Source organism: Ailuropoda melanoleuca, chromosome 4 (genome assembly GCF_002007445.2).
Source record: "Ailuropoda melanoleuca isolate Jingjing chromosome 4, ASM200744v2, whole genome shotgun sequence".
NCBI classification, from domain to species: domain Eukaryota; kingdom Metazoa; phylum Chordata; class Mammalia; order Carnivora; family Ursidae; genus Ailuropoda; species Ailuropoda melanoleuca.
The window spans coordinates 62,297,016-62,322,015 of NC_048221.1; positions in this window are offsets into that span (position 1 = coordinate 62,297,016).

Here is a 25,000-nt window from a genome sequence, read left to right on the forward strand (position 1 = left end):
AAAAAAAAAAAAAAAGAATCTGCCTTTGGCTGAGGTCATGATCCCAGGGGCCTGGGATCGAGCCCCACATTGGGCTCCTTCCTCAGTGGGGAGCCTGCTTCTCCCTCTCCCAGTCTGCTCATGCTCTTTCTCTCTTTCAAATAATAAATAAAATCTTTAAAAAAAAATTTTTTTTTAATTTATTTGTCAGAGAGAGAGAGAGAGCGCATGCACAAGCAGGGGGAGTGGTAGACTCAATCCTAGGACCCGGGATCATGACCTGAGCCAAAGGCAGACACTTAACCGACTGAGCCACCCAGGCAACCCAAAAATGAGTGATTTAAAATGCAGATTTTGTTCAATGTTTCTAATTTTAAATAGGTTTTGAGGTGAATACCAGGATAGTTTGTCATCAGATAATGTAGTCTCAAGTAGACCTGAAGAATTTTTTGTACACGTCCTACGAAGGTTATTCAATCAATGTATACCAAAGATACCTCTTGATTATTTGTTTAGAAGTAGGGATAGGATTTTTAATTCCATTATTTTTTCACTTAAAACTCTCTTGTGTAGGAATTGGACTATCACACACAAACACACACACACACACAAAAGTCAGAAAAAGAAACAAAGGGCATCACCATTTTTCTGACATTCAAGAAAACTTATTTTATTCAGGAAATAAAGAATTTCTGCCTACCTACATAGAAGATCAGAAAAAAAAAATAGTGGAGTTATCCGCAAAGATGAGGTGAAGTTAATGTGTTCCTATCAGATGTCCTGGGATGGCTTTTGAATTTGATTTTTGAAATTCATTCAGATATACAAAGGCCAGTGGAGAGTTCATAGAGCATTGGGGTTTAGTGATCCAGGTGACAGTTCAGTGTCTAGCTTGGGAGGAAAGCAACTAACAAAGTCTGAATGACGTAAGGAATGTGTTACCATTAATCCAGAGACTTCTTTTTTTTTTTATTTAAAGATTTTATTTATTAATATGACAGAGAGAGACAGCCAGCGAGAGAGGGAACACAAGCAGAGGGAGCGGGAGAGGAAGAAGCAGGCTCCTAGCAGAAGAGCCTGATGTGGGGCTCGATCCCATAATGTCAGGATCACGCCCTGAGCTGAAGGCAGACGCTTAACGACCGTGCCACCCAGGTGCCCTTCTATAGGGGAATTTCTGCAAGCTTCAGCTAATTATAATGAGGTAGCAAATGCAGTTCTGCAGGGATACTTAGTAAAATTCTCCATGAACTAGTAACAAACCCAGCTCCTTGTACAGCTGACACCATTGTATTTACCTAGTAGTCAGCAAAAGAAAAAAAATGTACTATTATTTTCCTAAGTAAAAGCAAATGAATGAAAATCTAAATCATCCAAATTGTGCCTTAAAAAGGCGTACTTTGACGGAGAGTTAACAGTGGGAACTGCCTAGTTTGTTGTCTGAATTAAATACAAATTTACACACCCAAATGACTAAAATAATGAAAGTGATAGATTAGTGTATTGATGCATAATCACTGTCTAGAATGCAGAACTTGTGAGCAGCCTGATTTTGAGAACAATTACATGTAATTAAAGCTGTGCTGGTTACAAAAAAAAAAAAAAACACCCAAAAAACCACAACACAACAAAAAACAAAAAAACCAACAAAAAACAAAATGAAAAAACCCCAGAGAAGTCCTTTGTGTATAACACCAATTAATTACTTTTTTTTTTCCAGGGAGGATAGCTCTTAAATATCTGTGTTGCTGTTTATATCTGAGCCCACGCAGGAGCTGTAGTGATACGCACGTGGATTGCTTAGCAGTGTTCTTACAAGGCCATTTGCGACGCATGCTTTTCAGTCTTCTTTAAAGTGCCTTTATAAAATAATAACATCTTCAAGACTCTAATGTAAGAAGGCTATTAAGATTTCTGCTTTCTTCACCATTAATAAAGACAAATATCTAGGCACCTGGGTGGCTCAGTTGGTTAAGTGTCCGCCTTCGGCTCAGGTCATGATCTCGGTGTCCTGGGATGGAGCCCTGCATCGGTCTCCCGGCTCAGTGCGGAGTCTGCTTCTCCCTCTTCCTCTCCCTCTCTGCCCTCCCTCTCTCTCTCAAATGAATAAATAAAATCTTTAAAACAAAAACAAAAAAGCCCAAATATCTAGACCCAGCTAGGCAGTTCATGAATCAATTTTTCTAGCTAGGGCCCCACTCCCTGAAGGGTGACTCACGCTACATACAGCGATGCTTCTGTGTGACAATATTCTTTTCCTTGTAAGGCCCCCAAATATGATCGTATTTCATCTAGCCTCACGACAGTCCTGAAGCTCTGTGTCAATCTAGCATAAAAGGTGGTGGTTGGTGTCCATGTCTCCCAGGACCCCTTCCTTGCCTTTCAGTGAGGTGCGGGGTCAGCCAGCTGTAGGGACGGTGGGGGAGGCTCTGCCACTGGGATCCAGTCGCTTCCCAGGCTGCCAACCACCTCTCAGGACTTCCCTTATAGGAAGACCAGGTGCAGTGACATCATTCATTCCCCCCTCACCTAGTTACAGAGCCAGGTCTGGGTTTTCTAGGGCAGTTCTTTCAGCTGCGTTCCTCATTCAGAGTATAAGTAACAGCAGCTAGATTCCTTCCCTGTCGTAGAATTTGCCACACGTGAACACCCTTGCGAGTCAGGGAGGGGGTTCTGTGTCTAGATTTGGAGTGCAGGGAAAAAAGTCACTGGAGGAAACACCAAAAGAAATGAGAAAATGGATTTTATTCAGGCGGGTGACCTCTGAGTGCTGTTTCTCTTATTTTCTGTTACCTGAAGTGCTTGTGACATTTCTGGAATAAAAGGTGATCTGTCGTGCTTAACCATGCAAGATGGGAGGCGACACTGTCCAGGGGACAATTCCTGGCTTCGGCCCTTAGTGCTCTAAGACTTTAAGAGGCTTATCTTCTCCCGGGTCTCCGTGGCCCTATTGGAAAAACTACAGTAATACCAACCTCATAGGGAAGGAGCCTTCCAGTGTCCGATCCCAAAGAATCACGGGTCAGCCTAAGTTATTGTCATTAGTTAGCTGTATGTAAGAAATTAGTAAAAACACAAAAATGAATGATTACTTCATGATCATTTTACCTCAAATTCTCATTATAGTGATCACTCCTTTGGGTTAAGATATCATGCCAGAAGGTCCTTATTGAATATCGACCTGGTTATATGCTGAAGACACTTTTCCAGAAGACACATATTATACTGTTAATAGCAATTTCCTCAGTGGAAAGGATAGGTCGGGAGAGGGAAGAAAAACTTTTCTTCACCTTTGACATGTTTCTGTAGCATTTGAATTTTTACTGTGTGCAGGTATATTTTGCCTCACCAGAAGAGACATTAACACCAAACTGGAAATGCACTTTTCAGATTAACTAACGCCGTACAGGATTCTGGGAGATGAGAATGGTGTAAACGAAAAGCACTGTGGCCGACCTCAGGGCATCATGGAGACACGCAGGGGCCCCACACCCTATTACTGACCCCAGCACACTCTAATACAAGGATTACGGCACATATGATTTGGGTTCGGTCAGACCTGATGTTGAACATTGGTCTGGACACCAGTGAGCCGTGTGCCCTTGGGAAAGTTACTTAACCTCTCTGTGCAGCAGTTCCCTCACTGGATATGTTGTAAAAGAGGATCAGAATGTCAAATTCTCCTTTTCTCCGCTTCCACATGTGTTGTGAATATTAATGAGCTCTGCCACAATGTAGGGTGGGGAAAATAGGTAAATCTTTCTTTTTTTTTTTTAAGATTTGATTTACTTTATTTTTAGAGAGAGAGACAGCAGGGGGAGGGACAGAGGGAAAGGGAGAGAATCTCAAGCAGACTCCATGCCGAGTGCAGAGCCAAACAAGAGGCTTGATCTCATAACCCTGAGATCGTGACCTAAACTGAGCCAGAGGTTGGGCGCTTAACCAACTGAGCCACCCAGGCACCTCGAAAGTTGGTAAATCTTAGCTTCTTCTCTCCCTTCCCTGATTCCTTGTCTAGTTGACTCATGAAATTTTTTTTTCAAAAACACGGTATTTTTAATGAACTATTGGGACTTCATCAAGATAAAATGCTTCTGCACAGCAAAGGAAACAATCAACAAAACTAAACAGCAGCCTACAGAAAGGGAGAAGATATGTGCAAATGGCATATCTGATAAAGGGTTAGCATCCAAAATCTATAAAGAGCTTATTAAACTCAACACCCAAGAAACTAAATAATCCAGTTAAGAAATGGGCAGAAGACATGAATTGACAATTTTCCAAAGAAGATTTCCAGATGGCTAACAGACACATGAAAAAGTGCTCCACATCATTCATCCTCAGGGAAATACAGATCAAAACTAAAATGAGATACCACCTCACACCTGTCAGAATGGCTAAAATTAACAACTCAGGAAACAACAGATGTTGGTGAGGATGTGGAGAAATGGGAAGCTCTTACACTGTTGGTGGGAATGCAAACTGGTGCAGCCACTCTGGAAAACAGTACCGAGGTGCCTCAAAAAGTTAAAAATAGAACTGCCGTAAGACCCAGCAATTGCAGTAGTAGGTATTTACCCAAAAGATACAAAAATACAGATTCAAAGGGATGCATGCCCTTCGGATGTTTATAGCAGCATTATCCACGATAGCCAAACTATGGAAAGGCCCCAAGTGTCCGTCAACTGATGAATGGATAAAGAAGATGTGGTATGTGTATCTACAATGGCATATTACTCAGACATCAAAAAGAATGCAATCTTGCCATTTGCAATGACATGGATGGAGCTAGAGTGTATGATGCTAAGGGAAATAAGTCAGTCGGAGAAAGACAATACCATATGATTTCACTCATATGTGGAATTTAAGAAGCAAAACAGATGAACATATGGGAAGGGGGGGGAAGGAAAAAGAGAGAAGGAAACAAACTGAGGGCTGCTGGAGGGAGGTGGGTGGGGGATGGGCTGGATGGGGGATGGGTATTAAGACAGACAGTGGTGATGATGAGCACATGTGGTATGTAAGTGGAAATTCACTGAGTTCTAATCCTGAAACCAATATTACATGTTTGTTAACTAACTAGAATCTAAATAAACATTTGAAAAGAAAAAAATATGCCTGTTCCCCCCAAATCATAATAAATATTACATCTTGATTTAGAAACAAACAATCGAACATGGTATTTTTAGGAGAATTCGCTCCCTGTCTCTTTCTCTCTCCCTGCCCTCTCATCACTGTGTTTGGTGTCTACCAAAAAGAAGCATTCCCAGCCTCATCCAAACAAGCAAACAAACAAACAAACGAAGGACCCCCATCAGGAAACTCTACCTCAGAGCCGAACCCCACTGTGGCCTGGCTAACGTTCTCTGATTTCACCAGAGTAGTGGCTCAGAATGGCTGCCAGAAGCTACTCTTCCCTCTAAATCTGGGGAAAACGAGTAGTCTTTTTTTCTTTAACCTCCGTTGGAGGCTAAATCATCACTTATCATTTAGCATTCCTTTGTGGCCTTACTTTTTGCAGTTTTAAAATTACTTTTGGGTTCGGGGACTTTTCTTGAACGCCGTCTCTGGACTCTGCAGGGTGCCCGGCTGGGGCACTCAATTCTGCATATTTGACAGAGAGTCTGGTTGGTAGAGTCTGTCCTCCCTGCCCTCTTTTGCTTCTATTTTGAGGATTAGAATAGGATTCAAGTCCAGGGAGCCAGAGGAAACTTAGTTTCCTTTTTCCTTTAATTTCCAATCTCTCCAGCACATCCTTCCAACACCTGGAATGGATTCTGTGTCTATCCCCATGGGAGACTCTTCTCGACTTATCACCATGTAGTCATCTGATATGCAAATCACCACATGTTCTCTGATGGAGATACAAACGTTGACCTGTCCCAACTCAAGTGACACCCAAAACTACCCAACAAAATGCAAATTGGATTGGCTGGGGAGAAGTTGGTTCTCCAGTTGCTCCAATCCCTTGTACACATGACTACAAAACCCAGAGCAAGAAAACCCACACTACTCCAAGGTAGAATAGGAGTAAATATGCACTCTTTCAGGAATTACTTTCGTATCAAAGGGTTTCATGGTGGGACCTATGAAGCAGGTTCTCTCCGTGTACTTAAAGTTGCTGGATCAAAATACATTTGTGGAGCGAAAGTTGCCATATCTGTAATGTTCCATTCTTTATACAAGTGTGCTGCACTTAATAGATACACAGGGCTATGGTCACAATACCCTAGGTTGACGGAGGAAGGTGTGTTGAACTCATCACCTTTTACAAACTGGCAAGTTTTGGGTATGGTTCGTGGAATTAGTGTGTAGCGTGGGCACTAGGGACTGCATTTCATAAGCAGACAGACGGTTGCGTGCAGCTCAAAAGTATACACACACACACACACACAGGAATACTAGCCATCAAAAAGAATGCAATCTTGGGGCGCCTGGGTGGCACAGTGGTTAAGCGTCTGCCTTCGGCTCAGGGCGTGATCCTGGTGTTATGGGATTGAGCCCCACATCAGGCTCCTCCGCTGTGAACCTGCTTCTTCCTCTCCCTCTCCCCCTGCTTGTGTTCCCTCTCTCGCTGGCTGTCTCTATCTCTGTAAAATAAATAAATAAAATCTTAAAAAAAAAAAAAAGAATGCAATCTTGTCATTTGCCACAATGTGGATAGAGTTAGAGAGTATACTGCTAAGCAAAATAAGTCAGTCAGAGAAAGACAAATACCATATAATTTCACTCATGTGTGGAATGAGAAAACAAAACAAATGAGCAAAGGGGAAAAAGAGAGAGAGAGAGAGAAACCAAGAAACAGCCTCTTGACTATAGAGAACAAACTGGTGGTTACCAGAGGGGAGGTGAGGGGGGGATGGGGGAGATAAGGGATGGGGATTAAGGAGGGCACTTGTCGCAATGAACACCGGGCAATGTACGGAAGTGTTGAATGACTACATCACACACCTGAAACTAACATTGCACTGTATGTTAGCTAACTGGAATTTGAACAAACACTTTAATAAAACAATGGGATCAACAGATGCAAGGCTCCAGGAGAGTGGCAAAGTCAATTCAGAAAAAGAGATGGTTGGATCAGAAGTTGTGGAGATGAGGTTCTGAAAAACTGGAAGTGGGAAATGAATTAAAATGCTTTTGGTTAAAGATTTTAAAGGAGAAGCATCAATAATTACTTCATGTTGTTGAAACATGGTACTTCTTGGAAACAAATCTTCCTCTTAACACAAAGTGATGAGAACAAAGACATTTGAGCGTCTGCAGGGAGGGTTGTTGGAGGCAAATGAGCCTTTCTATGTCCCTTAAAAAAATTATTTTTTGAGTCTAGTTGACACACAATGTTACATTAGTTTCAGATATGCAACAGAGTGATTCAACTTCTCTATACCTTATGCCACGCTCACCACAAATGTAGCTCCCATCTGTCACCACACAACGCTATTACAGTATCATTGACTATATTCCCTATGCTGTGCCTTCTATCCCCATGATTTATTCATTCCATGACTGGAAGCCTATATCTCCCTCTCCCCTCACCCATTGTGCCCTTCCCCCACCCCCTCCCCTCAGGCCACCACCAGTTGTTCTCTGTATTTACAGGTCTGATTAGGCTTTTTTGTTTGTTTATTCTTTCTTTTTTTTTTTACATTCCACATATGAGTAAAATCTTACGGTATTGTCTTTCTCTGTCTGACTTATTTCACTTAGCATAATACCCTCTAGGTCCATCCGTGTTGTCACAAATGGCACGATCTCATCCCTTTTTATGGCTGCATAATATTCCATCATACATTCCTTCCTTATCCACTTGCTTACTGATGGACTCTTTTTTTAAAATTTTATTTATTTATTTTAGAGAGAGAGAGAGTAAGGAGGGGGAGGGGCAGATGGAGAGGGAGAGAATCTTAAGCAGACTCCCTGCTGAGCACGCAGCCTGATGCGGGGCTCGATCTCATGACCCTGAGATCATGACCTGAGCTGAAATCAAGAGTCAGATGCTTAACTGACTGAGCCACCCAGGCGCTCCTACTGATGGACTCTTAAGTTGCTTCCATATCTTGGCTATTATAAAATATGCTGCAATGAACATAGGAGGGCATCTATCTTTTTGAATTAGTGTTTTCGTTTTCTTTGAGTGAATACCCAAGAGTGGAATTATTGGATCATATGGTATTTCCATTTTTAATATTTTGAGCCATAGTGGCTGCACCAATTTAAATTCCCAACAACAGTGCAAGAGGGTTCCTTTTTCTCCACATCCTCACCAATACCTGTTCTTTCTTGTGTTGTTGACTTTAGCCATGCTGACAGGAGTAAAGTGATATCTCATTGTGGTTTTGTTCAGCATCTTCTCATCTGGATGTCTTTGGAAAAAAGTCTCTTGAGCTCCTCTGCCCATTTTTTAATTGGATTGTTTGTAAATAACCAACTGTGTTTGGAGGCAGAAGGGTGGGGTTCGAATTACCCCTCAATCAATTTTCTACATAGCAGCCAAAATGTTTTTTTAAAAACTCAGTTGTGGGGCATCTGGGTGGCTCAGTTGTTAAGCGTCTGCCTTTGGCTCAGGTCATGCTCCCAGAGTCCTGGGATCAAGCCCCGCATTGGGCTCCCTGTTCGGCGGGAAGACTGCTTCTCCCTCTCCCCTGCCTGCTGCTCCCCCTACTTGTGCTCTCTCTCTCTAACAAACTAAATCTTTTAAAACTAATAAATAAATAAATAAATAAATAAATAAATAAAAACTTAATTGTGATTATGTCCCTATCCAAGGTAGAATTGCTCAACAGCTTCTCATCATTCTAAAACTCCATGCCCACAACGTCATCTGTACAGAGGAGACCTATGTCCAGCCTCACCTGGGACAGTCTGGTTTGTGCTCTTACCCTGGCGTGAGTTTGATAGCACAACCTTCGCAAACACAAGCACCCAGTTTGGACACTATCTGTCACCCCTGCACCATTGGTCTCCTCTAGTGCCCTCTCCCATTCATCTCTGCTGCCCAGCTGCAGACTGGGGCAGAGCCTGCTGATTGCCTCCATGTGTGTTCTCCTCCCCTTTCCCTTAGTAAGGGATCCCCCCAGTTGTTAGACCTCATAGAGTAGAGCCCATTTCTCCTCCCTAGCAATGAGGTGCGACCATGTGATGAAGTGCTTCGCCAAGGGATGCGAGCAAAGTAATGGACGCAAACCCAGATAAAGTTCTTAAAAGGAGAAAGTGTGTCTATCTTCTTCCCTTTTCCTTATGCTGCTGCTTGGAACATGGATGTGGAAGTGAGCCTTCTTGAACCATAGAGCCGGGAGATGATGAGACAACTGGGAATGGTCAAATGGAACGGAACAGAGCCACATGCTAGCCCCAGGTCACCTACCTGGACAGTTACATGAGTGAGAGTAAATGCCTACTTCATTTAAGTCACTTTCATTTGGGATCCCTTTTACATACAGCCGTACATACAGCACACTGAAATTACACAGAATTTGTTGCTAGAGGTGTCTAAAATACGGGCATTGGCTTTGTGGTGGAAGCCGTTCTAAGGACTCGGAAGCTGCAGGCTGACAGGCGAGCAACCCTTTTCACAGACGGTGCTTGGTGAGACCGCCTCCTGCAGTAGCCTGAAAGTCAGATCACGTTCCGGCCAAGCCTCTGGGGGCAATGGTGGAGAAACTGGGGGCAATGGTGGAGAAACTGGGGCAATGGTGGAGAGACAACTGGCTGCTTCTAGCAGAGGCCCTGAAAGACAGAGATGAACTCAGCCTGGAGGTAGTCAGGTGGCAAGAGGTGATGGTGGGGGTTTTGTTGCGCAAACAGGCAGGACTCTGTCTGCAGCTTAAAATCGGGGCTGATGGAGAGACCGAGTTTAAAAACGAGCTGTTACCGTGCCCCTAAATAAAACCTGCTGTAAGAAATCTACAGGCTGAAGAGGAGATATCATAGCCCAAAGTCTTTTCTAGGCGTCTCTGGGCAATTTTTCTTTCTTTCTTTCTTTCTTTCTTTCTTTCTTTCTTTCTTTCATTCTTTCTTTCTTTCTTTCATTCTTTCTTTTTCTTTCTTTCTGTCAGACAGTGAGCGAGAGAGAGCGAGAGAGCAGAGAGAGGAAGGAAAGATGAAAGAGGAAGAGGGGGAGGTGGAAGAGGAAGAGGAAGAGGGGAGGGGAGGGGAGGAGAGCAGGAGGAGGAAAGAGAAGAGAGGGAGGAGGAGGGGCAATGCCCGTCCAGTGTCAAACACTGGATCGAGAGGGTACGGCCTCCCTCTCAAGCTTATCGTTTCAGAGGCTCGCAAACAGCTGTCATGAGGCTGAGAGAAGGAGAGGGGCGAGACCATGGGGCGAGTAGGCACGAGCCAGAGCCTTGGGGCTTGGAGACCGCTGGTGACTGCCCGAGGTTGCGTGCACATGGCGCTGACCAGAAGCCAGCAGACCAGGAAATGACTGGGTTTTTGAGGCAACTGTGCTGCCAGAGAAGTCAGGGGTTTGGTTTGCCAAAACCTGTGACCGCTCAACCCCGAAAGCCACTCGCGGGCTCCCCAAATGGCTCAGGCAGGAAGTGGGCTGTGCGAGCGGAACAGCGCAAGAAGCGTCACGAATGCTCACTGCCACGGCAGAGAAGGGATAAGGTGCAGAGGACAGAGCCCTGGAACCCGGGAGACAGTACTCGAGCCGGCTCCGCAGGGATCGACAATACACGTGCACGTGCACGCACGCATACGCACTCACACGTGCACGCGCGCACGCTTTGCTCCCTGGCCCCGGCAGGTTGTTGTAAACTGTTCTACGAAGAGGGGCGCCTGGGTGGCTCAGTCCGCTTGAGCACATGACTCTTGATTGTGGCTCAGGTCCTCATCTCAGGGTTGTGGCATCGGGACCTGAGTCGGGCTTGGAGCTCAGCAGGGAGTCTGCCTCTCCCTCTCCCTCTGCCCCTAAACCCAAAATAAGGAAAGAAAGGAAAGAAAGAAAAGAAAAGAAAGAAAGGGAGGGAGGGAGGAAGAAAGAAAGGAGGAAAGAAAGAAAGAAATGTTTCATGAACAAGTGACCACTGCAAATTTCCCATCTTTCTCCTTCAAATCTGAGTGGGGGTACGGTGTTACTATAGTTACTCCATGTACTAGTTGGCTGGGGCTGCCTGAAAAGCAGCACAGCAGACATTTACCGTGTCACGGTTCCGGAAGCCAGGAGTCTGAGATCAAGGCGTCGGCGGGATTGGTTCCTTCTGAGAGCTCAGGGAAAGAAGGCTCCATTCCAGGCCTCTTGCCCAGCCTCGGGGGGTTTGCTGGCAACCTGTGGCTTCCCTGGCATGCGGGCTCACCACCGGTCTCCACCTTCATGTTCACATGGTGTTCTGTGAATTCTCAGGCCCCTGTCTTCCATACGCCATACTCTTACAACATCCTGTGCTTCTCCTTTGTAGCACATAACTCAATGGTAACTAGATGTATATGGAATTGTAAGTGAAACTGAGTAATAGTTGTTCCTAGGGCCATATTGTTAGCTCCTGAAAGGAAGGCAGAGTATGACTTGTGTTGGCCAGTGGCCTCTGTGACAGCCCCAGTGATGCCCGCCTCCAGGGACTCATGGTCTTGTGTAATGCCCTCTTCTTGAGTGTGGGCTGAACTTACTGACTAATGTAATAGAATATGACAGAGGGACTCAGAAGGCATTTCTGAGATGAAGTAATAAGGCTGTGGCTTCTGTCTTAGGTGCTCTGTCCTGGATTGCTCCTTCTGGGTGAAGCCAACCACCATCTTGCAAGGCAGCCCTCCGCAGAGAGGCCCACCTGGGTGAGTTTGGGAACTGGTTCTTCAGCCCCATTCGTGACTTCAGATGACTGCAACCTTGTGAGAGATTTTGAGCCAGAGGCATCCAGGTAAGACCCCTGAGCCAGGAAGCTGTGAGAAAGTAAATGTTTGTTGGGGTAAGCTGCTAAATCTTGGACCAATTCATTAGCCAGCAACACGTGAGCCATACGCTTCCTCACGACAACAGCCCCAGTACGTATCCCGAGGGCAGCGTCAGTAAATACTAGCTGAATGAGTGATGTATACGTTCATGGGTTCTCTAATCAGGAGCTATTATAAATCACTTCGGCTCTCTAAGTCTCAAGTTCTTCATTATTTTTTTTAAGATTTTATTTATTTGTTTGAGAGAAAAAAGCGAGAGCAAGAGCAAGAGAAAGAGACAGCATGAGCTAGGGGGAGAGGCAGATGGAGAGGGAGAAGCAGGGTCCCCCTGAGCAGGGAGCCCGACGTGGGGCTCGATCCCAGGACACCAAGATCATGACCTGAGCTGAAGGCAGATGCTTAGCTGACAGAGCCACCCAGGCACCCCTCGAGTTCTTCATTATTAAAATGAGTTATTCTTCTTAAAGTAAGGATTAAATAAAACCTTATGCAGGAGTGTCTGGCACAAATAGTGGACTTATTTAAAGATTTATGTTTCCTGTGTGTTCTAGAAATGACCTAAGGGGACTGATTGCTTGCTTCAGGTGATGGCCACCTGGCTGTCGGCACACACTCTATCCTGTTGCCCAGCGTACTGCCTGTGTGGTAATTTACCTTAAATACGTCACCATCAGCCACGTATGGCACATGGACACATTTGCTTCCAATGAAAACCCCAGGAGTGCCTATTTAGCATTTGAAGGACACTAATCAGAAATCCACACCCCAGGTCTGATGAGTTATAAGGTGGGGACCTTACCAGGAACCCACACTCCAGAGGCAAACGCTTCAACTATCATTCTCTAAATCTGCTGGTGAGATTCTGCCAACCAGCACAATCGATGTTAGGAACAACCTTCTATTGGTTGTTTCTCCTGGGCCGCATTTAAGTTTGTGGTTGACTTGAAAACCGTGGGGGCTTTTCATTGCCTTATGTCAGTAAGGATCTGGAGTGGTTTGGGTCCCCGGTTGTCCCCAAAGGAGAACCCCGTCTGCTGAGCTGCCTTGGAGAACCAAGGGGCTGCATGAACGCCATGGGTTGGTCACAGAGTGAACCTTCACTCAGAGCTGAGGATAGAGAGCAAGGACTTCCCTATGCTTACCAAAACGGGCCTGTATATATATTTTTTTCAGCTTGTGCTTTAATAAGTGTTTGTGTGTCATGATTTCACCTGAGACTTGCTTTCTGTGTAACAAAGCGTTGTGGGGCAGGAGACAAAGAGCCTTGACCTACCTTGAATCCCCGGACATGACTAAAATTCCCCCAGGGGACCCGACATGGCTGGACCACTGACAGGTCTTAGGTTAGTTCACAAACCCAGCATCGGTTGGCCTGCCTGAACAGTAGGGGCCACTTGGGCCTCACCATCCGCTACCTGAAATGCGACATTCTGTAACAATTTGTAAAGACCGGCGGCGCCTGGGTGGCTCAGTTAAGCGTCTGCCTTTGGCTCAGGTCATGATCCCATCGTTCTGGGATCGAGCCCCGCATAGGGCTGCCTGCTCAGCAGGAGCCTGCTTCTTCCTTTCCCACTCCCCCTGCTTGTGTTCCCTCTCTTGCTGCCTCTCTCTCTGTCAAATAAATAGATAAAATCTTAAAAAAGAAAAAAACTTGAAAGACCAATTTAAATTGGAAAATGAACGCATTATTGTTGAATTGACCCCACACTTGCCCTCAGTCTCCTCAGATGGTGAATCCTGGTGGGAATTTATTTTCTAGAAAGAACTAAGGCTTCCGTTGCTCTGCCTCTCCTTTCATGTGAGACCTCCACTTGCTGTCAGTCACCCCCTGGTCTGCTGACCTCCCGGGTGACTCTGCCACCGGGCCACGTCCACCACACACTCCACATCCACTGCCCTCAAGCCGTGTCTGCTCCCCTGGGGCACAGGCTGTGTGGGCGCCTCCCTATGCTGGAGGACTTCGGGGCTGTCCCTTCCCCCAACTCTGTGTCACCCTCTGTCCCCCAAGCCCTGAAATAGCAGCGCCTCCCATTTGTAGCTCGTGCCTCTCGCCACACTTCTGTGGGGGATCGGAACTTGTCTTCGGGTGGGAGAAGGGGCAGGAGACAGACACTGTCTCTCTCCCTCCCTTTTCCACTCCCCCCTCCAGAGAACTTCACACCAGAAGGCTATGCCTCCTCCTTCAGCAGCAGCCAAGTCCACGTGCAGCCTGGCTCCCGTCAGCCCATCTTCCTTCTGATCACCAGGCTTATTGGGACCCAGCGACCCCTCACGGTGGGCACAGCCTGGGCCCAAGCTGAAATCTCTGCTCCTTCAGTACTGTGATTTGATAGATAATACTTGAAAAAAACGTCAGGTCCAGAAGAGTCCTTGGTTATGCAAAGATAGGGAATTTTTGCCCTAGTTTTTTCTCCTAAAAAAAGAAGCTTTGCTCCTCAGATGCTTCTCCTTTCAACTTTCATGGTAGAGGCTTCTGAACGTTGGGAAGAAATGATCAGCTCCCGGCATAAATCAACCCAGCACAGGACTCAGGAAATATGGTCCAGGAAGTTCTTCAGAAATGTAAAGAGCACACAGGATTGTGGCAATAAAATCTGATGTCAATAATTAGCCCTCTGTTGAGTTAACAAGTGGATTGACACCATTTACAAGTAGGAACCCAAGAATGCGCTGGAAAACAGCCTCTCCAAGATGTATTGGGACAGAGCCGTTACTAACAGATTAACAAATTCTGGCCAACAGACCAGATATTCTGTTGTTTGACAAACTTAATAAAACATAGATGCTCACTGATATTGCTTTCCTAATAAATAGAAATAACCCAAGAACATATGCAGAGAGGATAAATAAGTATGTGGCTTTGACAGCAGACTCGGAATGAAAGCAGAGTGTGAGGGACAATAGAAAATCCAGCAAGCATTTTTGTACCATAGACAGGTTCCCTAGCTTAACACATTGGACATTCACTGAATGAGACTTCATTCAAAGACAGAGCTTCTGCGTGTATGAAAACAGGAACTTTTATTCTGTGTTAATGAATGACGAATAATCAAAATGTGCCTAGCTTTTGTTCACTTTTAAATACACAATGATGTCTTAATCCAAATAGCAAGAATAAAATGACGATGTGAAAATTCATCAGGCTGTACAATTAAGATACGTATGTGTGTATGTGTTTTTGGTAGTATGTTATGTCTCGAGTGAAAGTTTTTAAACAGTATGAATGCTGAAGATCTCCGCTCTCATTTAGGCCTTGGTAAACTGACATGATTCACATATGTTTCTATAAAATGCTTTTTCCAGAACCACATCCTGCAGCAGAGTCCCTCCCTGTTTAATTCCCAGGCCGAGTGGCTGTTTCAGAACTAGCTGCAGAAATGTTCTGATAGTACATGCCTTGCAAACTCTGATAGGTATGGAAAAAAGTGAGAGTAACAGGAATGGCAGCCAAGGACTCTATAGTTGAAACACACAAACAAGTCCACCAACACTCTGCTTGTCGCGAAGTCGCAAAGCTCGACTTCTGGCCTGTGGGAGTGAGGCCAACTAGAACCTCATCCGCTTTGCGTAGGACCTGAGTTGTTTACATCCCTTGCACTTCTTCCGTAGCTGTTCAACTACTGGCGGACACTTGGGCCGTGCCAAGTTATGGAAGCAGCCCAAGTGTCTTTCAATAGATGAATGGATAAAGAAGATGTGAAATATATATATATATAGTTATATATCTGGAATATTACTCAGCCAACAAAAAGAATGAAATCTTGCCATTTGCAATGACGTGGATGGAGCTAGAGAGTATAACGTTAAGCAAAGTACATCAGAGAAAGACAAATACCATATGATCTCACTCATATGTGGAATTTAAGAAACAAAACAAATGAGCAAAAGAAAAAAAGAGAGGGAGAGACAAACCAAGAAGCTGACTCTAAACCAAAGAGAACAAAGTGATGGTTTCCAGAGGGGAGGTGGGTGGGGGGATGGGTGAAACAGGTGATGGGGATTAAGGAGAGCACTTGTGGACAGGAGCACCGTGTGATGTGTGCAAGTGCTGAATCATTTTATCGTGCACCTGAAATGAATTAACATTGTATGTTAATTCTACTGGAATTAAAATAAAATAATAAAAAAATTCCTTCGGAAGACTACTCATGAAGCCCCTCAACTCTTTTCCATTTAGGTAAGTGAAATAAAAACATGAATCTTGGGAGTAATAATTCAAGTATATGTATGGGTGAAAAAAGTCTGAAGATGAGTAATGCTTGAACACATTCCAGAACCTTCTGTCCAAAGCAAGTACAGACGAGCCTGCAAGGTGATGATGGCATTGACACAGTGAATGTCACATACCTCAGGATAGGACGGGAGGCTGACATCATCGCATCTTTGTCCTGTGGAGTGACAGGACCATTCCTCATGCAGTGTGTACTCACTCCGGCTGGCAACGATCGTCCTCGGCAAACTAGATGGCCTCACATTTATGCCCAGTCCTGTGATGTTGTAGATACGACACAGGTCACAGATCATTGTTCAGCGGTGCCTCGACACGAAAATAATCTATAAGATAAAATCATAAAATAAATAGAACACACAACTTGAGTCTCCTTTTCAAATCCTAAAGGGTGGGAAGAAAAAGAACCCTTGGGAATTGTGTGGGAACGAGAGGGTGAGTGGTCAAACTGCCCATGCACGTGACTTGAGGGGAGGACCCCGTTCCACCTATTAGTGACCCTTGTAGAGGTCACCCCCACCATACGCTTTAAAAGATCACTCTTTTAAGTGGCATTCACCAGCTTTGGCGTGGGCAGATGAAGCCTGGTCAAGGGCAGACAGAAGGCCAACCTTCCACGAAGACAGAGAGGACAGTGACGTAGGTGAGGAGATGTGAGCTCTGGTGAAGGTTTCCCAGCTCCCAACCCCCTCCTTTATTCAAAAAGCAGGCTTTGAGCTGCTACACCGAGCTATGCTCGTGCTGGGCGTCTGCTCTACCAACCTGAGCAAACACAGTCCCTCCTCTGTGCAGTGACAGCCATCGGACACACCACCCCGCACCCTAGAAGGAATGGCTTCCCTGGCAGGGCAGGGCCGGAAGGCCATGACTGCCGTGGGGCTCCAGGGACTGAAGCTGAGGCCCAGGCAGAGAGGGCCGGTGGACAGTGTGAATGCTCCAAGGGGTGAGAACAGGAATTTCTCGATCACATGTACATTGATTGGTTTGGTTGCAGTGTGAAGATTTCCTGAATGTTGGCTCTTAAATTCTCAATATAATAATAATAATTATAGAACAGCTTCCACTCGTATATTAATTTAAAAGAAGTCTTATCCATACTTTTCTAATATGTTGATTACAGCTTTTCCCTCCCTATCCTCCCTCCTTCCTTCCTCCCCTTCTTTCCTTCCTGCTTTCCTTCTGTCCCCCCATCCTCCATTCTCCCCTCATTTCTCCTTCCTTCCTTCACTCAAAGTAGAAGAGATAATATGCCCCAAACCTAATGGCCAAGCACTCCGCGTATTTGGGTCCCTGGTAAGGCTGGGTCCCCTGAATCAGTTGTTACTGCACCTGAGCTTAGAGTGGCTCCTCTCTCTGTGGCTGTCCCCCTTCCTCTTCCATGTTTTTTCCTTCCATTCTCCTCCTAACCTTCATTTTCAACATGACTTGAAACACTGGGGATTAGTTGGGGATAAGCAAGCTATCACCTGCTGGGCAATGCGCTTCTCACATGCTTCCAGGACATGGGTCTTCCCATACTCCTCACTCCGGCACCTTCACACCTCCCACTCTGCCCCTCTCCACCCCCTGACCATCAGAGAGCACGGGCCCTGCCCCTTCATGGGCTCTCACGGCCAGCAACTCCCTTTCAACCCATACGTGACCACAGCACGTTTTAAACATGTACAGTTGTATGTACTATTTCTTAAAGTTGACTGGATCTCATTTTGCAAAAAAAAAACAAAAAAACACAAATAAATAAGTAACCATTTGCTAAGCTCTGAATGAATTAAAAATCCTCCCTCCATTTGGAGAGTTCTAGCCTCTCCTTCAGGTGCAATAGTAGTATTCACTAACCGTTTTTGGAATACTGACTATATTCAGTATCAGGCATGTCCCTGACATAAGAGTTGATAAATAACCTCTCACTTAATCTTCCCAGTGGTCCTATGAGGCAGGGACTGTAATTTTACAGATGAGCAGAATAAGACCCAGAAAGTTTCAGTGACTTGCCCACGTGGCCTGGCTGTAGGTGAAAAGGGAGAAGAAGGCCCCCCAAGGGTCTGCGGAGCCAGGGGGTGGGGGTGGGGGAAAGGTGCTTTCCCTTCCAGCCCACTTCTTTCATACCATAGAGAAGACACTGCTTGTAGATATTTCGTTCCTTTAAGTCTTAGAGAAGCCTGAGAGAGCTGGAGCAATTGCCATTCTCTAACCTTGACCTTGACCTTGACCGAAAGCTCAAAGAAAGCAGAGCAGCCCAAAGAAGAGAAGAGCTTCAACCCCATAAAGAACCTCACAGTCTCTACTACAGCATGTTTTTTTACCCTTTAATACTCTCGTAACAATATTATAATATTATTTTCCTTAGATACTTTATTACGACCCAAACCAACATTTTTGTTGCTAAATATGTTATTTTTAGACCATCCATACAGTAACAAAAAAATGCATGGTGAAAAATCCAGTCAAGCACTTGGTTGGACCTTTTCTCCTTGTTTATGTAATGTCCAGTAATGTCAAATCTAATTTTTACAGAATGAGTTGGGCCCAAGTTCTTCTATAAAAATAGATTTTTCAGGGAAAATGGGAAATTGACAATTTCCCTTAGAATCTTATATGAAGAAGGACTCTCTTCTATTTGAATAACGACATGAGATTAAGCACTCCTGTATTCTTTCTTTTCCCCTTTATTAATGAATTAGAATACACAATTGATTTAAAATTAAATAAAATTCTCATCAGCATCATTCACGTCTTCATTACTGGTCACTTGTGCTTTGTAAAACTGGATTTCCATTTAAATGGTTTCATGTCAAAATGGGATTTGGCTGTGGCTGCCGGGGGCCCAGCTGGGCAGCATCCTGACCCAGTCCAGCCTGCAGCCAGGGCACGGGGTGGCCACAGGGAACTGGCCTGGGGCAGCTGTAACGGTGTGCAGCCGGCAGGGGGCAGCGTCAGAAGGACAAGCACAGATACAGAAGGCCGTGGCCGGCCGGGCCAGTGAGACGGTCAACAACCACTCGAGTGACTCCCAATCAAGGGCTCCTGGGACAGTTCATCTCCTGGCACCTGGCTTGAATCGACTCAAACAGCAGGCAACTGGTCCTCCCTTTGCACCCCAGCCTAGCATCTGTGGTTCATTTCCCCTTCTGTCCAGATTTTCAGGAGATCCCCTGGACAGTGGGGACCTTAGGTACCCCCTCGACAGGCAATTTGGGAATTCTCTCTCCTGTGGAGGGTAGACACGTGGATTCAGAGTAGGGCTCGGGGACAACTGTCTGAAGGGATTTTTGCCTCATTTCACTGGTTGTGTTGAAAATGTGAGAACACACGCTACAAGGCTAATTCTTTTCTAATTCTCGTGCTGTTTTCCAAAAGTGACAGATTTCAGAATAACTAAATAATTTCTAGCGTCATTTTTTTCTCCCAATATTAGTATTACATGTGAAACCTGGTATTCTGAGACTTTCCGTCACCCATCTGGTTCTCTAGGAATCTTTAAAAAGTGCAAATACTAAAAAAAGAAAGAGGAAGAAAAGAGAAAAAAAGAATGTTTTAAGGGCTATACGTATGTACATTTGGCCAAACAGTACTTTCTCGTATTATCAGCAGGCCTTTATGACCTCAGCATCATTATCTAGTCTTAACAATTTAGGAAAGAAGTTAAATATTGTAGCACAATTGATGTCTCCATGCATTGCTGAGATTAGGGATTGATTCTTGCATTCTCTGCCGTAGACCATGGGAAAATCTTTAGTGAAACCATATTTTAAGTGGATTGAAGCAAACCTGACTGGTTATGCCGCAGGGTAAAAGGGAAATCCTCCTCCTTCTGGCTTGATTACATTCAGTCTGAGCTTCCACTCTGCTTACGCACCACCATTAGTTTATAGAGGATCATGTGATCACAGTGGACCCAGATCATCACTGGGAGAGCTATGCATGTGGACACTACTTGCTGGCGGTCATGTGCTCCTAAAAGATCACTCCAGTCTGTCTTTTGCAATCCTGTACTTTTTCTGCTGAAGAATGACTGTACCTTCTCACCTTCTGACCCAGAGCCATGTTTTGAAATGAACCTACTTATTCTGCAGAGCGTTTGATCAGCTGTGATTGAGCTTTAGGTATTTCTACAAAATTATCACATTTTTACCATATTATAAACCAATGTGGGGGCGCCTGGGTGGCTCAGTGGTCAAGCGTCTGCCTTCGGCTCAGGTCATGATCCTGTGGCCCTGGGATCGAGCCCTGTGTCGGGCTCTCTGCTTCTCCCTCTCTTTTTTTTTTTTAAGATTTTTTAATTTCTTTATTAGACAGAGATAGAGACAGCCAGCGAGAGGGAACACAAGCAGGGGGAGTGGGAGAGGAAGAAGCAGGCTCATAGCGGAGGAGCCTGATGTGGGGCTCGATCCCATAACGCCGGGATCACGCCCTGAGCCGAAGGCAGACGCCTAACCGCTGTGCCACCCAGGCGCCCCTGCTTCTCCCTCTCTTGCTCCCTCTGCTTTTGCTCTCTCTCTGTCAAATAAATACACAAAATCTTAAAACAAAACAAAACAAACACCTATGTGATGATATGATTCTGAATCCTGTTTTTTATTTTTTTTATTTTTATTTTTTCCCTTCTCTATCTTAACTTCACTTCTAGAGATGTTCTTTTTCCGAAGTGTATTCATCAATGACAGCCCTGGAAAGTGAACTGTATACAAGGAAACACCCACAGGTATGGGTGCTCATGCAGATTGCTGCAAAGATTCTGAATAAAATATTAGCAAATAGAAATGGCAGTCGCTTAAAAAAAAAAAGTGGAGATCACTCCAGAATGCAATAATAGTTCAATATTAAGAAATCTGTTAATATATGGGGCGCCTGGGTGGCGCAGTCGTTGAGCGTCTGCCTTCGGCTCAGGGTGGGATCCCGGTGTTCTGGGATCGAGCCCCACATCAGGCTTTTCCGCTGTGAGCCTGCTTCTTCCTCTCCCACTCCCCCTGCTTGTGTTCCCTCTCTCGCTGGCTGTTTCTGTCAAATTAATAAATAAAATCTTTAAAAAAATCTGTTAATATAAATCACCACTTTAATAAATTAATCACCAATCATTTGTTGATCTGAATAAATGCTGAGATGTGTCTTAGAGGTACTATCTGACCCTGATTTTTTTAAAAATCCTTCCGGTGGTGGGTCTAGATTCATACTTCCTTAATGGGATACAACTACACACAGACATTCACTGCGACGTTAGTATCACAGTGTTGTGTGGTAAAACTCTAAAAGACAAGTGCTTCTATTCAAGTCATTAGCAGGCCAAGGGTCTCCATCATCACCAATATTATTTGAAATTAGTCCAGAAGTACCAGTTGAGGGAATTAAAATCACGGAATAAGAGGTGCGCATACCACACCTACAGAGGAGGTAGGATTTTTATTATTTGCAGATGATATGATGAGATTGTCCACCTTGGAAGCCCCATGGGAACTGAATAAAATCTCATTTAAAAGTTGGGGTGCCTGGGTGGCTCAATCGATTGAGGGTCTGGCTCTTGATCTCAGCTCAGCTGAGGTCTTGAGTTCAAGCCCCACATCGGGCTTTGGGTTGGGCCTGGAGCCTACCTTAAAAAAAAAAAAATCTTATTTAAAAGCAAAAGAAGGGGCTCCTGGGTGGCTCAGTTGGTTAAGTGTCTGCCTTCAGCTCAAGTCATGATCGCAGAGTCCTAGGATTGAGCCCCATGTAGGGCTCCTTGCTCAGTGGGGAGCCTGCTTCTCCCTCTCCCTCTGCCCCCCCATTCATGCTCTTTCTAGCTCTCTCTTTCTCTGTCTCTCAAATAAATAAATAAAATTTAAAAAAATAAAAGCAAAAGAAATAGGTGGCCACTTAATGAAAAAAAATTAATAGTTTTTAACCAAACAGAAGACAGAAGGAAAAAAAGGGAGACAGCATTCTTTTCATTTATTCAACACATTTTTCTTGAGGGGTTCCTTTGTGCCGAGCCCTGGGGACCCAGCTGTGATAAAACAGGGTCCTCATTCTCCAATACCTGCCTTGTAATCAGAGGACATAAACAATACATACCCAAGCAAAGATGTAAATAGACAAATCAGACTTTTCAGACAGTGGTAAGTGCTGTGAAGGAATCCAGGAGAAGGAAGGGATGGGATAATGGAATTAGGGACAGTGACCAGTGACCGGGGAAGGTGTCCCCTGTGAGGTGGAATGTGAGCTGACACGTGAAGAATGAGAAGAAGCCAGTGATGCAGAGAACCAGGGAAGGAAATGCAAGAGGGGGAAGGGGAAGGAGCTGTAGGCAAAGAGCTCCCGGGGCTCAAGAGACAGTATACAGCAGCATGGTGAAGAAGGGGCTCAGAGCAGGAGCACGCAGGACACCTTCAGACATGGAGCTTATTTTAATGGCAGCAGGACGCCATTGAAGGACGGGCTTTCTGGTGAATACCAGTGATGTAATTCAGTGTTGCCTCGAGAAGTTGACTCTGGCTGCTATGTAGAGAATGGATGGCAGGAAGTATGGGTGGAAAGAGAGTAATCTTCCACCTAGATGAGAGGAGATGGAGGTGGGGTGGCGACGGGGACACATGCGTAGCTTTGCCATATATTTCAGATGCAGAAAGAGTTGCCAGTACTTGCGAACAGATTGATGTAGAGAATGAGTAGGAGGAGAAATCAGGGTGTAATTCAAAGATCCCATTCACAACAGAAAACAAACAAAACATGAAATGTCTAAAAATAAATTACACGAGAAATGTCCAAAACCTATGTGAAGAAAACTAGAAAAAAATCTGCTGAGGGACTACGGAAAAAAAAGGAAAAAAATTTGCATGATGGAGAAACAACTTTGTTCTCACAGAGGATATCAGTGCAATCTCAACAAAAGTTGTTGTTGTTTTTTTAATATGACAAAATGATACCAAAGGTCATCTGAAGGAAAAAACATTATTTGGGACTAGCCAAGACATTTCGGGGGTGGGGGGGAATAAAGGGCAGTGACAGAAAAGGTCTCTACCAGCTACAAAAATGTGAATAAAGCCACAGTGAGGAAAACAGGGAGATCCTGCTGATAGAGAAATAGACAAGCACATGAAAGGCCTGAATGGCTAGTCAAGGAATTGACTCAAATATATCCGCACCTTTCCTTTATCGTAGACGTGGCATAACCACACAGAAAATTTGGATTATTAAATACGTATTGTAGGCTAGTTAACCAGGCCTTGAAAAAATAAAGCTGGATCTCTATTCTAGTTTTGACAAAAATAAATTCAATTGGACTAAAGCTATAAATGGGAAAGGGTGAATACCTTTGCAATCTCAGAGTGAGGAATACCTTTCTACGCGTGCTACGATATTTGAAATGAATGTTCGTCAATTCAAACTACATAAATGGTAAAAAGTTGTTTGTGTGTCAAAGACGCAAGAAGGCAAACAAAGTTAAAGTTTAAAGTATAATTGAACTCATTTAATTCTGTGGGTTTATATCCCAACTATTTGCTCACAACTTCCAAAAGATATCTCCAGCCAAATATTTCCACATTGTTGTGGGTTGAAGTGTGTTCCTCCAAAACTATGGTCTAGCCCTAACCCCAGGAATCTGTGAACATGACCATATTCAGAAATAGGGTCTTTGCAGATGTCATCAAGTGGAGGTGAGGTCATCGGGATGAGGGTTGGCTCTAATTCAGTGACTGGTGTCCCTACAAGAAGAGGAAAATGTAGTCGCAGTCATCTACAAGGAAAGGCAGCCATGCAAAAGCAGACACAGAAACATAGTGAAGAAACCACAAACTAAGGAATGCTAAAACTTGGGGCGCCTGGGTGGCACAGCGGTTAAGCGTCTGCCTTCAGCTCAGGGCGTGATCCCGGTGTTATGGGATCGCCCCACATCAGGCTCCTCCGCTATGAGCCCTGCTTCTTCCTCTCCCACTCCCCCTGCTTGTTCCCTCTCTCGCTGGTTGTCTCTATCTCTGTCGAATAAATAAATTAAAAAAAAAAAAAAAAGGAATGCTAAAACTTGCTGGAAGCCTCCAGAAGAAGTTAGGAGAGAGACATGAAACGATTTCTTCTCTGGAACCTCAGAGGGCGTGTGGCCCTGCTCACACCTTGATTGTGAATTTCTGGCCTCTAGAACTGCTAGAGAATACATTCTGCTGTTTTAAGCCACCTGGTTTGTCGTAATTTGCTACAACAGCCCTAGGAAACTGATACACCCATCAATGTCTAATATTAGGGCAGACTGCGCTTTGTTAAAATGAAACTTACCAGCATAAATAAAACATCGGAAATAACATTCATCCAACAGTAACAGTGGTTAACTCTGGAGGGTGAAAATAAAGGAGACTTTAGCTTTATACATACTTGTATGGTCTATTTTACAAGCTGCATGTATTTTTTTTTTTTTTTTTTTTAGTAGGAAGAGATTTTCAGAGAAAGTAAATGTATGGGAAAAGCCTACCACAATGCCATGAATGGAATCCAAAAATTCAATTGTGTGAAATGAAAGGTCATGCTACTGGGGGATTAATAGACCAGGATGGACACGAGCAGCTAGCCAGCTAAGAGTTCCAGGTGTCCAGCTGCTCATTCCAAACCCATCTTGGTCCCAGCTGGGCCTTGTTGCCGTGATGCAGGTTGTCTGGATATCTTGCTTAAATATCTGTGGGGCTGATTTGAGGGCTTGTGCTGGCTGGGATTCCTGGGATAAATCTCCCTAAATCTCCCAGGTAGTTAGCACCTGTTCCGTGCGTCCAACTGGGGAGACTGAGCCTGAGGACCTCAGCGGACACAGAGATCAAGACTCTACCTCTCTCCTCCCAAACCTCACTTCCCGCATCGCCCCTTGGCTTGGCTCGCCGATCCCTCCACACCTCTCCCAGGAACCACAGTTGCCACAGCCGTAAGAACTTCAGCCTATCCGCTTTG